Genomic DNA, 14,321 nt, shown 5'->3' on the forward strand with positions numbered 1-14,321 from the left:
GAACAGTTTTCATACCTGAAATAAAGATGCTCAACTGATGCTGCATGAATTCTGCTGTTTGTTTATATTTCTGGCTAAATGACATTATAACAGAGAGCTATACTCTTGACAGTGGCAATGTAGAATTTTGGAGATATATTTTGACACCACTTGTAAAAGAAATTTCTAACAGATCTGCCACTTTGAAACCTTGTTATATTTCAGAACTTGTAGACACACAAGTTATTTAATACCACAGAGACAATTGAAAGCCAACAGCTGAGATTCATGAGATGTTTTGTGGCAAATATAGGAATGGTCATCTTTAGGCTTATTAAATTTCAGAAAGCAACAGGAAAAATTTTCGATAAAAGATATATCACTTTAAATACTGTAAAATCAAATATTGTAAGATAACAAAAAATACAGCAAAATAAAAAACAAAAAACAACTCAAACCTCCCAGTACTGCCATTGTGTTTTGTAAGGGAAAAATATGCTGATAAAAGAGCACTATTAATAGATATATAAGGCCAAAGTGAGCAGGAGTCATGTGTTGTTACAAGAAAACTGTTCTGAGGACAATGCTAAGTTGTTAACGATGTCTTTTAAATTTGGGGCTCTTTTAATTACTTACTTTTCCTAAGTATTTTTCTATGAAGACTTCTGCTAAATCTTATCTCAGACATTCTTCCTTCACTACGTATTCGCGTGGCTAACAGTTCGTCTTTCCAAACCACCCTTATAACTGAAGGAAAACAACCACCATTGCAAAGCTGCCTACTCCAGCCGGCTGTCCGCCCCTTACAACCTTACACTGTAGATGCTACGCTATTCAGAGGAGGGAAGCTGAACATGCAAAGAGGAGTTGTGCAAAATCGAGTAGTCGAGAGGTTGGAGTGGGGAGCCGGGCAGGTGTGTGTTCTGTCGGTGGTTTTTTTATTTCATGTATGAAGCCAAATGCGGCCAGACTCTTCCCTCTTCGCCATCTGAAGTCCCGCGCCTCGTCGCACCCTCTCACTGCTCTGTAGCGCGAAGCCTGTTTTCCAATCACCTGTTTCTACCTCTGCGTCCTTCTTCTAATTCATCTTCCGTATAAATCTGAACTCTAAACTTCGTTATGATGATCTGCTCCCTGACACTTCAAAATCCCGCACTGCTATTTGTCTTTACCACATTGGCTGGACTTTAGCCACCTTTGGTCCACAGACTTTTCTTTTACAATGTGGTCTGATGTAGGCCTGCTTCTGCGTGCCTTCCCTTTTCCTCTTGCAAACACTGCAGAATCCATATTACCTCTAACTCTGTGTTTCTGATTTCAGAAGGGACAGCTTTTCTTTTGGACCCATGGCCCATTGCATAGCTAGTGGTCATCAGATTTCATTATTTGTGCAGTGTAGGGCACAGGAGTATATGTTATCCAATGGGATAGGATTTATTTAGTGCCTACTCTGCAAATAATCTGTCTCTGGAGGAACAGAAAGGTGTAGGTGCATTGTATATAAAATGTAAATAATCCCAGTGTGGAGGCTGACTTTGATCTAAATGGGAAGATTTGCTTTTGCTTCTGTTGTTAGACAAACACAAATTATGCTACTTTCTACCATGCTGGGTGATTAAAAAAAAAAAAAGATGGAGAAGAAGACAATTCTTGTACTTGACCTGCATCTTTCAAGGGCTTTCCCTGAGCAGTTCTTGCTGTGTCTATGCCCTTCCTAGTTACCTGGCATTAATTCAAGGTTTGGAAAATGATATGCTCGCACACAGCATTAAGTTTAGAGAAATATATGTCCCAGGAACTTGAGGAAACTAGTGGCTTTTAGCCTTCAAACAGCAAGGAAGTCCTTGCAGAGCAGAAGCCAGGCCTGGGTCTCGTGGTCCTGTGGTGGAAGGGTGACCCAGCATTCAGTGGTTTCAGACGCGGTTTTTGCAGGTGATTACTATGTACCTGGGACATTGTAATCGGTGCTTTCTTACACCCAACTGCATTCCGGTAAATTTCATGAGCATTTTCTGAGCTCACTTTCCCATTATGTCTGAGGGCATGAAGCAAGAGGAAATGCTGGTGAGTAAGCTAATGTTTTGCATCTTGGAGTATGCATGAGGGATTTTTCACAGAAATATTCAGAGGGATTCCAAATGGTGGGAGTGGAAGTAATTTCGTCAAGGGGTCTTCCCTGTTGCTCCCTGAAGGCCTGGGTCTGATGTGTACAAAGGTTAGCAGAATTACCTGCCATCTTCTCCTTTAAAATTTTTATTACTTGCACTTATTTATTTGTGTTGTGTGTGTGTGCGTGCACGCATGTGTGCGCACCATGATGCGGTTTGTGGAGGTCAGAACACAATTTCCATGTCAATTGTCTCCTTCCCCCATGTTGTTTGGGAGTTGAATTTAGTTGCCAGGCTTGGAGGCAGGAGCTTTCCGATAAGACCCATCCCCTTGTTAACAGCATCTTCCTATCACCTGCCTCTGTCTCTCACCTCTATCTCTCACCTGAAACTGAGCTGCTTGTCCTAGATTTATTACACCGAAGAAGCAGTCTGCACACTGGCTGACTGACCTGGAGGACTCAGAACTTTGGTGGTTTGTATTTTCCTACCGCTTTTCATCTTCTTTGAACTCATGGGCTGAAATACCATGTCATATTCTGCCTTCCTATCTGCAACAGGCTACTTTTCCAGCCTGTCTCTCAGAAGTAGACTTCGAAGAAAAGAATAAAGCAAGCAAGCAAGCAGGCAAAGAAACAAAAACATTTCCAGAAAGGAGGGGATCAATTATCTTTTCAAAATTCACCTTACCCTGCTCCCAACATGATTAAAACATATAAACTACTGGACCAAGATATCCTTTAAACTTCGAGTTCAACAGCACTCACCCCGACCCCTGCCCGGACACAAGCTTGAGGTCCATGATTCTGAGCGTCAGCTTTTTGGAGTTGACGCTTATTATGTTCCACCTTCAAGCTCATTTTGAGGTCAGATAGACAATTGAACACCACAATCTTACATGTTGAGGATGCTTAACTACTAAAAAAAAAAAATGGTACCACATTATTTCCTTCTACGTTATGCCCTCTGATATTCCCAGTTTGTATCATTATTTCCCCCTTTTGATTTTTTTTGTTCCAGTGCATCATTAACCATAAATGGTCCAATGTGGACACTGAGCACAATGAATCAGCCTCAATTAGAAATTCTGTTTCAAATATAAATTCTTATATTCTATAATGGTAATGTAATTATACTTCCTGTATCACCAAAATTGGCATCCATGGTCTTTTGTGTTATCTCCTAGAAGGTTTGATAGAAATGGAGACCTTCTATTACATATTTTCCCAGTTTCCATATTTTCCAAATAAGCACTTCTAGACCAACTTCTAACCCCTTGTGAAATGAAACGGTATAGTTACACTCTTTAAATGGCCTTTTCCTGAGTAAATCCAATTTTTCTGGTTTCGTTTTGTTTGTTTTGGCTTGGTTTGACATAAGAGGAATTCAATGTATTTTTGTTGAGCGAAGGAATGAATTGACACATGAACTAAATTGGTTTTGAGATACCCAAGTAATGAACAGCGCAAAAGACATTTTTTGTTGTTGTTAAGACTTTTATTTATAATCTGATATCAATAAATTTCCTCAAATGTGATTCATATTTCATGAGGAACAAATGTGTTCAAGCACATACTTTAGTTTTTTTTAAAGTAACACAAACATATTAGACTCAGACCTGTGCATGAACTTTCCATCCTATAAACTCCCTAGAAAAAGAATAACTTCCATGCTAGAGAAACTCCATCCTGAAGTCTGCCAGTATCAGTTAAAGAAAATTTCCTGATGCCAAAGTGCACAAGGTCTTTAACATTACCTGACTTAAGAATTGAAATCTAGAGTAAGCAGACATACCTCAGTTATGAAACAAAGCATTTCTACTTATCAAAAAATGCCTCTCTGGTGGACCAAGAGATATCCCAAGAAGACAAAGTACAGAGAACTGCATACTTAACCCATATCTGTAGATTTTCTTGTCGGGACCACTTAATCTTAACTTCCCAGACAGTGAATGTGCCCGGACTGGAACAGTGGACCTGTCAATCCGGTGAATCTTCTCAGTACCCAGAGAGCGTTTGGTTTACCAGAGCAGAGGCCTCCGAGAATCTGGTCATTACAGAGATCCTAAAGACACAATTGCTGTTTCCCTTCTTAACAACATGACTTTGTTTCCAACACTAAGTGGTGTGAAGTTACTGACAGTGTTAGTGGCCTGGAACTTATTGGATCAGTGAGCGGAGACTTCTGGCTTCCCTGTTAGACACGGATCAGAAACCGTTTAGAGTACGGAAGCCCACCCAAGCCACAAAGCACCCAGCGCTGAGGTCCTGTCTGTGTGTCTCCATTATTAAAACTGTGCAAAGAAGTTTTCGGCGGGGGAGTTTCTAACTTGTAATAAGGAACGAGGCCCAAATCTTTTACCAAAACCTGCATTGTGATTTGCTGAACATTCAAGGATTCACATTCTTTTCTTCCTTCCGTAGAGCGTGTCATGCATGCTTTTTTCCCCCCTAAAACTGCAAGGCTTTACCTCTTTCCACACAGTCGTCGAAATGGTTCAGTGTGGATAGTATGTTCACAGTCCTCTCCACGGTTGTCTAGAAAGTACAGCCGACTGGAGAATGCAGAAAATGGTGTGAACACTAAACCCAGCAGTTACTGGCCCTCTGAACAGGCCTCACTGCTGGGGCCCAGTAAAGATAAATATTCATCCACCCAGCGCCTTCGTTTCTGTAATGTCTCCCTGTCCAACTTAATAAATGCTTCCTTGCTGCTTTCTTGGCATCTCTTTGAATGAGGAATGTAAACTGAAAGGGCCTCGGAGACCAGAGCTGGCACGAAACTCCATGATGAATAATACCAGAGACAAGGAGACTCACCCAGTAGTCCCCACTGCAGTGCCACAGTCGGCCAGAGGACAGACGGATGAGCTCCCCGGGACACGGACACTGCATGAGCCGCAGATGCGCGAAAAAAGCAACGAGCAAAAGAACAAAGCCAGGTCCAACTTTCAAACAACAGAAAGTTAAAAATAAAGCAAGGGGGGTTATATGAAGTCCATTCCAGATACCAATTTCAAACTCAACTAATAGCAACACACGCACAGACACACACACACACACACCACACACACACACACACACACACACACACACACACACACACACACACACACACTCAATCTCTGAATATTGAAATCTGCAAACGTAACAGGGCTTTTCTAGGAATACTGAAAACTTGAGAGAAATGGCCAGCCAAATTAAACGGAAAGCATTATTTAGCTATTTCTGTATTTATAGTATGTCATAAAATGTTGCTCTTTCAAGATCCAAAAATGAATAAGTTCTCTAGAAAATTACGGGGTTTTTTTTTCACATGCTGAATACCACAGAAAAGAGAAACCGCAGTGCTAAAATGTAACAGACGTCACTTCGACTTTTTTTTTTAATCCAAAGAAGCTTTCAAATATACTGTTTTTAAGGTTCTAGCTTTCTTTTCACATATTACATTGTTTCCCCCAGGCTATCATGCTTAAAACTTTGGTTGTGAAGTAATGGTTTCAGATAATATAAAGTACTAATTAACTCAGGTCGTGCTGCAGTGAGTAGCCTGGGCTACTGAAATCTCCAGGAACAAGTTTGGAGGTGTGTCTCAACAGATGGAAGTGGCAAGCACAACGTAGAACTCACATGAGCACCTCTCTCATCACTGAGAACCTCTGGAAATGCATGTGCTTTCACCTTGCTGCCTCTGCAGAAATGTTATTCTTCTGCGGTTCTGACGAACCCGGGACACCGAGACCTGTGGCTACAAAACCATCTCCAAGAGACGTGATATCCTATGAGCATATACAGGGGGAGGAGGTCCCCCTCAGTCACAGTCATAGGGGAAGGGAGTAAGGGGAAAATGGGAGGGAGGGAAGAATGGGGGGGATACAAGGAATGGGATAACAATTGAGATGTAATATGAATAAATTAATAAAATATATTTTTTAAAAAAAGAGCATCTCCACCTGGCTCAGAATGGAGGGAGAAAGATAGGTGTCAGATCTGTCTCTTGCAGGATGTGATCATTGCTCAGAATTTGTCCCTACAACCTAGTGCCCATCCAGAGGCCACTAGTCCTACCAATCTGTGGCAAAGGCTAGGAAATTTGGGGTCTAGTAAAAACTTGAAAGCATATAGAATGTAGGTGCAGTTCTCAGGGATAAATAACACTGTAATGCTATAATTAAAGGCTAAAACCAGGTAACAATCTAATGGAGACTATGCTCATTTATAATGCTCATCAAAACAACGCATAAAGAAAAAGAGACCAGCTGGGCATGGTGGCAGACGTCTTTAATCCCAGCACTTGGGAGGCAGAGGAAGGCGAATCGCTGTGAGTTCAAGGCCAGTCTGGTCTACAAAGCAAGTCCAGGACAGCCAAGGCTACACAGAGACACTCTGCCTTGAAAAAAACAAACAAACAAACAAAAAAAAGCCCAAGAAAAAGAGACCAGAGGCCATGGATTTGAGAGAGCCGAATGGAGAGGTACAAGGGAGGGGTTGGAGGGAGGAAAGGAAAAGTATAAAGCGACATAATTATAATTTTAAAATTAAAAAAGGAAAATTTACTTTTATACATTTTGAAAGGTTGTTAGAATTGTGTCAAGTTTACATTCCCTAGGAGGAAATTACTCTCTATGAAAATGTCATTAGTTCTTATACTTTTTACGGTCGCATATTTATCAACATCTTACCTTACATACCGAAATAAGGCTGCTTATGGAGAACAAAACCTCATTTTTGCAGCCTCATTTGTTTGCTTAGCCAGGTGCCTCTGAAGATATTGATATCCTTTTCTTAGTTTCAATTTTTAGCCTGTCTTAGCCTTTCATCTTTCCTGGCTCTTGTTGCTTACTTTGTAGCAGGTGAGCTGTGAGACTGCATGAAGACTTGTGCATCTTACTGCTTGGAAGGGAAGGGGACTTCAAGTTTGGTGAAGACAGGGCACACGAACACTTCTGAAGATGTTCTTTCAACAAGTCAGGAGGGATCCGCTTCTTACAGCTAGCGCTGCCTCCTTGAGGTAAGGTGAACAGGTAGGCTTTGGTCCATATTCACTAACCTTAAATGCTAAACACAGCTAAATTCCCAACAACGTGGTATTATATGGAAGAACTCACTCGTGCCTACCACATTTGTTGGACTGGGAGTAGATTTCTAAATAAACTATATTACATACTTTTTTTATTTATATGTAATTACATCATTTCCTTCCTCCCTCTCATATCGGAGTCCTCCCTCCCAAAGGTATCACCTCCTCTTCATTGATGTTACATATACATATAAATGCGTCTACATGTAAATGCAACCTGCTGAGTCCACTCAGTGTTGCCTGCATGGACATGTTTCTGGGGTCAGTCACTCAGCATTAGATAACCAATCAATGAGCTCATTCCAAGGAAGAGTATTTTTTTTGTTACCTCGCTTTGAAGTATCATCACATCAATTTGCCATTGTCTGTTCAGATGAAGGGCATCACTAATGCTTGATTGACAGAAAGCAAGAAGAGCTCAGGGTGGGGGGAGGAGACAGACAGAGAGACAGAGAGAGAATAATAGAGGGGCATTCTAGAAGACTGCCTACCGTAGTTCATGAAGCAAGCTAAGAGAGGATAATTCACTGACCTCCAATTAGTCCCTCAGATTTAAGCTGGAATCCAGCGTTCTGACCCTCCTGACTCTGTGATCATTGGTTGGTCTCCAACCTCTACTGTGAAGGTGAATTGATGAACAGAAACTTACGCTGTCTTCTCCCATTACTCTATGATGAGTACAATAAACCGATTTCCTTAGGTAAGCTGGAAGCATTAAATAGTATAATTACACTCAACATTGTAGGATACATGCAGCAACTATTTTCCTGTTTTGGTAGGAACACTATATTTGTTTGTTAAACTCAAGAAAAAACAATCATCCACAGTGACTATTTATGAACTTCCAAGGTTCAACATTGGTGCCTTCTAGAAGGATCACCAGCATATTTATATTTTCAGAATACTTTAAAAGTGGTGGTTATTTTGGACAACCTTCTGTGAGAAGCAAAATACTGTGACCCAACTGAAAGGAGATATTTTTTTTTTCTGATTTTTCCCTTCTCTCTTCCTGGTATTTGAGTTCAGCCAAGATACAGCAATTTCTCACTATAGACAGCAAATAGTTAGACCTCTAAATGCTCCCTCCCCTTTGTACTTAGCACCAAAAACACAAACAGATTGTTTTCACAGACTGTACATGCTACATTTGGGTATGGGTGTGTGAAAACATGTCTAAGATTGATGAGTGGACTCTAAGTCTAGGTGCATGCCAAGTGAAAGAGAGTATTAAACACAAAGAGGATTAAACCCAGGTAAAATGGATAGGCCTCACTTTGAATCTTAGTTCGACACATAGACTTTAATCCACTCACCATCTCCGACACTGTTTTCTGATTCTATAAACATCCAGTGATGATCATATGCTACGGAGCCATCCTATAAAAACAATAAACAAGTTGCTTTGCACGTGGCGTGGGTCTTCCTTAAGATCCCTGTTGTTATTTTCTTTTTCCGTGAGGAGAAAGCCTTTCAGCAGTGAGTTTCTATCCCCAGCTGTGGAGTTTCTCTTCAGTATTTTTGTTGGCAAAGTCAACTTGTAAGGAACATCTTTTCTTTTAAAAGGTTTATTTATTTTAAAATTATGTGTGTGGGTATGCACACATGTGAGTGCAAGTGCCTGGCACCCAGAGAAGGATGTTGTATCCTCTGAAGCTGGAATTATAGATCAGTGTGAACTACAGGACTTTGGCACTGGGCACTATGCTTGTGCCTCCTGCAAAAGCAGTCTGTGCTCTGAATCTTTAAGCCATCTCTCGAGCACTGAACTGTCTTGCCTGTATAAATTTACTTGACTATTTTATTAATCAGAATCGTTAACATTATACGTGAACAGTTTACTAAAAAGCTGAATTTGAAATGAATACTTTGGGCTTTAAAACACCAGAACAATGAAAGATGGTTTGTAGAATTCATCTCTTCTTCTTCATAAGTTTCTTCTGTAAATTAAGAGACCAGAGCAAAATTAAAATTATGGTGGAGATATTGAAACACTATCCAGGGATTTATTATCCTTATAGCCAGTATCAGAACATAGTGAGAATGATTTTTCTTTGGTATATTATTGGAAAATCAAGTAATCACCTTAACCAGCAGATTTCTTTTCCTGTGAGATAAGGAAATTGTATCTGTGGTTCCTTTTAGTAACTTGTATTTAGAGGTTAATAAAAGGTGTCAAATTTACTGTAAAAATGAAAAATTAATAACATCTTAAGATTTTATTTCCTTGCTTTATATATCATAACTTAGAGACTAGAGCAATATGAAAAAATACATGCTGATTTTTCCTTGGTGCTCAATCAATAAATATTATAAAAGATAAGATTTTAAAACAAAAGGAAATAATATTTGTATTTAAATTTTGAAATGGATATTCTTCCATATTTTGCATAATTAGATATTCTTTAAAAATGTGTAGTAAATTATTATGATGTGAAATCTCATAATGTTTGGTTCTTTTAAATATTTTAGCTGGTGTATTAATTACTTTTTTGACAAAAGAGTGTATGAGAACACTGAAAATTGGTGTTATATAAATGGAAGCAGTTGTTAAGAGCCCATACTCTTCTTGCAGGTTGCACAGTTTAGTTCCCAGCACTTATGTCAGTAGCACACATCTGCCTAGAACTTTAACTCTTAACTCCAGGAGATCTAATATCTACTCTGATCTACAAAGGCACTACATTCATGGGCATATACTATATCCCAAGGACAAATATACACACAACTAAAAATGAAATAGATATTCCAAATAAAAAATAAAAATAAAACTAAGCAACTTAGGTAACTTAATTCTTGACATTAGGTGAGACTATTTCCATTTGATAATCCTTCTTATCTTTGACATTATCATTAGTATTCATTTTTATTTCCCATCCACCTGTAATCTCCAATACTTAATGTCTTTTCTGAATAACACACTATATACAAATAATAAATAAACTGAAAAAGAAATCAGGGAGCCCTCTTCCCCTAACATCTGACCGCAGCCTATCAGGTCTCATCTGGACTACTGTATCCTCTCGGTCTATGGCCTGACAAGGCCAACCCATCAAGAGGAAGTGATCAACATGTGGACACCAGAGTCCATGTCAGAAGTAGTCCATACTCCCCATATTATGGTACCTACAAGGAGACTGTGCTGCCTATCTGAACAGAGGGTCTAGGTCCTTACCATGCATGGTCCTCGGTTGATACATCAGTCTCTGTAGCACTCCTCTTCTCCACCTGGATTTGTTGGCTCTGTTTTTCTCCTTGTGGAGCTCCTGTCCCCTTCAGGTCCTCCTGTGCCCCAACTATCCCTGCTCTCTGCACCCAGAGTTTGGCTATGTGTTTCAGGATCTGCTTCGATCCCCTATTAGGAGGAGCCCTTCAGAGGACATCTATGGTAAGGCTCCATCCTGTTTCTTCTCCTCAGCTGCTTCTGGTGTCTATTCTATTTGCCCTTCTGAATGAGAATTAAGCAGTCTCCCAAGACTCCTCCTTATTATTTAGTTTCTTTAGGTCTGCGTACTGTAGTATGGTTATCCTGTATTATGTGGCTAAACTCCGCTTATAAGTGAATATATACTACGCATGACTTTCTGGCTCTGGGTTCCCTCACTCAGGATGATCATTTCTAATTCCATCCATTTACCTGCACATTTCAAGATTTCCTTTTTTTTTTTTTTTTTTTTTTTTTTTAGTAGCTGAGTGGTATTGCATAGTGTAAATGTACCACAGTTTCTTTATCCATTCTTCAGAAGGTGAGACCAGGAGGTGACAAGGAAGGGGGCTACAATCTGGATTTAAATGAACAAATGAAAAAAAATCATGTAGGTAAAGATCAACACTAATATTCAAATAAATTTTATTAACCAATAAGAAAAAGAAGATTGACTATAAAAGAGCAGGCAATTTTTGTAAAGATTGTGAATTGTCAATAAATATAGAATAAGAAACAAAGAAATTAGAAAAATAACACCTTTTACAATAGTCTCAAATAAAATAAAATATCGCTAGGTAATTCTAACCAAGCAAGTGAAGGCTTGTATGGTAAAAACTTTAAGGCATTGAAGATGAGAAATTGAAGATGATGTCAGAAGACGAGGCTTCCCATTGTAGATCAGCAGGGTTAATGTAGCAGAGATGACCACCACTCTAAAAACAATGTACATATTCAATGCAATCCTCATAAAAATCCTAACACAACTCTTCATAGAAATTGAAATAACAATTTTAAGCTTAATATGAACACTCACACACACACACACACACACACACACACACACATGCACGCATGCACACATACACACATGCAAACCACCAAAAATGATAGCTAAGACACTTCTAAAAACAAAACAAAAACTTGTGGAGAAATCACCTTCCCTGATTTCAAGATGTACCACAGAGCAACCGTGATAACAATGGTTTCAGACAACAAATGACATGGTTTCAGAATGCCAACAGAGACAATGATCAGTGGATGGAAACTGAAGTCCCAGATATGAATCTGCACATATGGACACCTGATATCTTATAGAGAAGTTAGAATACACAATAGGGGGAAAGATTATTTTCCATAGGTGGTGCTGATCAGCATAAGAAGCAAACAGACCCTTATTTACCTTAATGTACAAAACTCAGTTCCAAGTGAACCAAATACCTCAACAACAAGCCAGTGACACTGAATCTGACAGAAGATAAAGCAGGGAATAGTCTGGAATTCAATGTCACACAAAAAGATTTTCTGAACAGGACATCAATCACATGAACATTAAAGCCAAAATAGGAGAAACAATCTCCCAAACTAGATTGCTTTCACCACTATGGGAAATGAGTCCAATCTAATTAATTCTCAGCCAAAGGGGCCTTATGGAATCACCAAATGATTCAGGTGATTTACAAAGCCATTGTTTGCTCTCCACAAACCAATGTTAATGCACTGTTTCTGGTGACTCTACTTTCATAACTCATCAAACATGAAAGAGTTAGTCTAGTGCCCAACTCAAGCCTTCGTGCTTACTGACTAGTGTTCATGGCACCGAAAGTTACTCTGAATACTACCAAAGGAGAAATGTCAACACCAATCCAGTTAGCTACAAACCCTGTGATCTAAACGGTGAGCTGCCTACATGATACACTGGGGCAACAGTGGCGCAAACGTGTGGGAGTAACCAAACACTATCTGATTGTTTTGAGGTCCACTCCAGGAGATGGAACCCATGCCTGACACTGGTCTGGCAACCAAAAACCTGAGACTAGAGAGGCCATGGGCCTAGAGGAAAACCAAATGCTAATTGGTCTGCTAAAGGAACAGAGCCATGAAAAAGACTCATAACGATAATCTTCTAGACCCATTGAGCAGCATCTCAGCCACCATCAGGGAAGGTTCCCTCTGTAGGAGATAAGAACTAATACATAGGCCCACAACTGGACAACGTGTAGAGAGCGAGAAACTTTGGAACATTCACTCCTGCATGGGATGTCATCATCAAACCCCTCCTCTCAATGCTCAGAGCCTATAAGGAGTAAGGTAGAAAGATTGTAAGAACCAAAGAGGGTGGATAATACCTTGAAAATCATGTCTTCTTGTGCTTTTCATGCTTTTTAATTCTGATTTATTTGCTGTTTTGTTTTTAAACATTTTATTATTTAATTAATTTATTCAGATTACATCTCAATTGTTTTCTCCTCACTTGTATCCACCCATTCCTCCCTCCCTCCCTCTTTCACCCTATTCCCCTTCCCTGAGTCTATGACCAAGGAGGACCTCCTCCTCCATGATATGGTCATAAGCTATCTATCACGTCTCACTTTGGTAGCATGCTTATCCTTTTTATGTTTTTTTTTTTCAATGTTCCAATCTGTAACTGTTTACTAACTGACCAGATCACAAAAATACCATGGGCGACGCCTTAAGTTCACCCATCTAATACGCCTGTTTATCTGGTCTTTCCTGTTTGCCACATCTTCACCTTCCACAAAGTGAGTTGTCTTTTTCTTCATTCCACCTCATGGAGGACAGTTTGAAGGGCCACAGGAAGTTATTTGCTTCCTTGAAGTGTTTCCCAATCTTATGAATCCTCTATGCAGATGATGCCAGATTTACCAAGAGATGGAGCAATCAAGGAATTATCTGTCAAGGCAATTCCAATTCACTTCTTACTGGTTTTGCCATAGCCTCACTTGTAGATGAGCTCATTTACAGACTTCAGTTTGGGGTATCCGCCCCCCCCCCAATAACACAGTTCCACAATGCTCAGCATGTTAATCAAAAAACCTTGTTGAGGTTAACAAAGGTGTCATTGAAGATCTGTCCATGACGAAGAAGTTGTAATACTTAAGCGGACCTTTGGCCTTACACCATTGATACCCTGTAATCTGATGACAAATGCTAATTTTGGTTCTGCAGGCAAGTAGCAGTGTCTAGCTTTTCTTGAGATTCTCGGTCTGGTACATCTGCCTGTACTCCTTGTGACTGGGCTTGGTCTCCTCAAAGATGAGCTTCCTCCTCGCCTTCCCCAATGTCTCCAGGACAATCTTCTTCTGCAGGTGCTTCACCTTCAACTCTGCGAAAACTTCTTTGCTTTTTCTTAAGGGATTCTGGCACAGCAGAAATCTTCATTTTTAATCTCTGGTACATCTTTCATGGTTTGAGCTGGAAAAAGAGAGGAAGCCCTTATTTTTATGTTTCATTTAATTTCTGTGTGTTATGCTTCTTTTCTCCAGAGAGCAAGAAAGAAGATGTGGAGTTTTATGGGTAGGGAGGAACTGGGAGGACGTGGGGAAGGAGACCCATAAAAATATATTGTTTAAAATTTCAGCAAAAATGAATTATAACCTCAAATATTAAAAAAATATTAAATATATTTTTAAAAAGCTTAAAGCAAGATCTGCAGGAAACATGATACTCAATCCAAGCTCTACATGGAGGACTGAAAAATGTTAAAAATAGATAAATATGGAAAAATTGAAACCAATTGGTTTATATTTCTTACATTTAGTTGCTAAAAAAAAACTTAATTGACTTCTAAAATTAAGAACAACAAGTGTTCTAATGCAGGAAGGGATAGTATATACTTCCACTTTGAGAGGAGAGGGCAAATGAGCTTTGTTGAGGTTGATCATGTCTGAAACTGCTGTGGCAGGGCAGCACGGACAGTTTTGCATTGCAGC

General features: G+C 39.6%; 1 pseudogene across 1 annotated transcript; it reads right to left on the reverse strand.

The window, feature by feature from the left end:
- Positions 1-13,022: 13,022 nt before the first annotated feature.
- On the reverse strand, positions 13,023-13,788 carry LOC311593296 (large ribosomal subunit protein uL30-like; annotated as a pseudogene). Its single transcript has one exon. The product of its transcript is annotated as a large ribosomal subunit protein uL30-like (transcript).
- Positions 13,789-14,321: the final 533 nt, after the last annotated feature.

Source organism: Acomys minous (genome assembly GCF_964271855.1).
Source record: "Acomys minous genome assembly, chromosome: 3".
In the NCBI taxonomy this organism is placed as follows: domain Eukaryota; kingdom Metazoa; phylum Chordata; class Mammalia; order Rodentia; family Muridae; genus Acomys; species Acomys minous.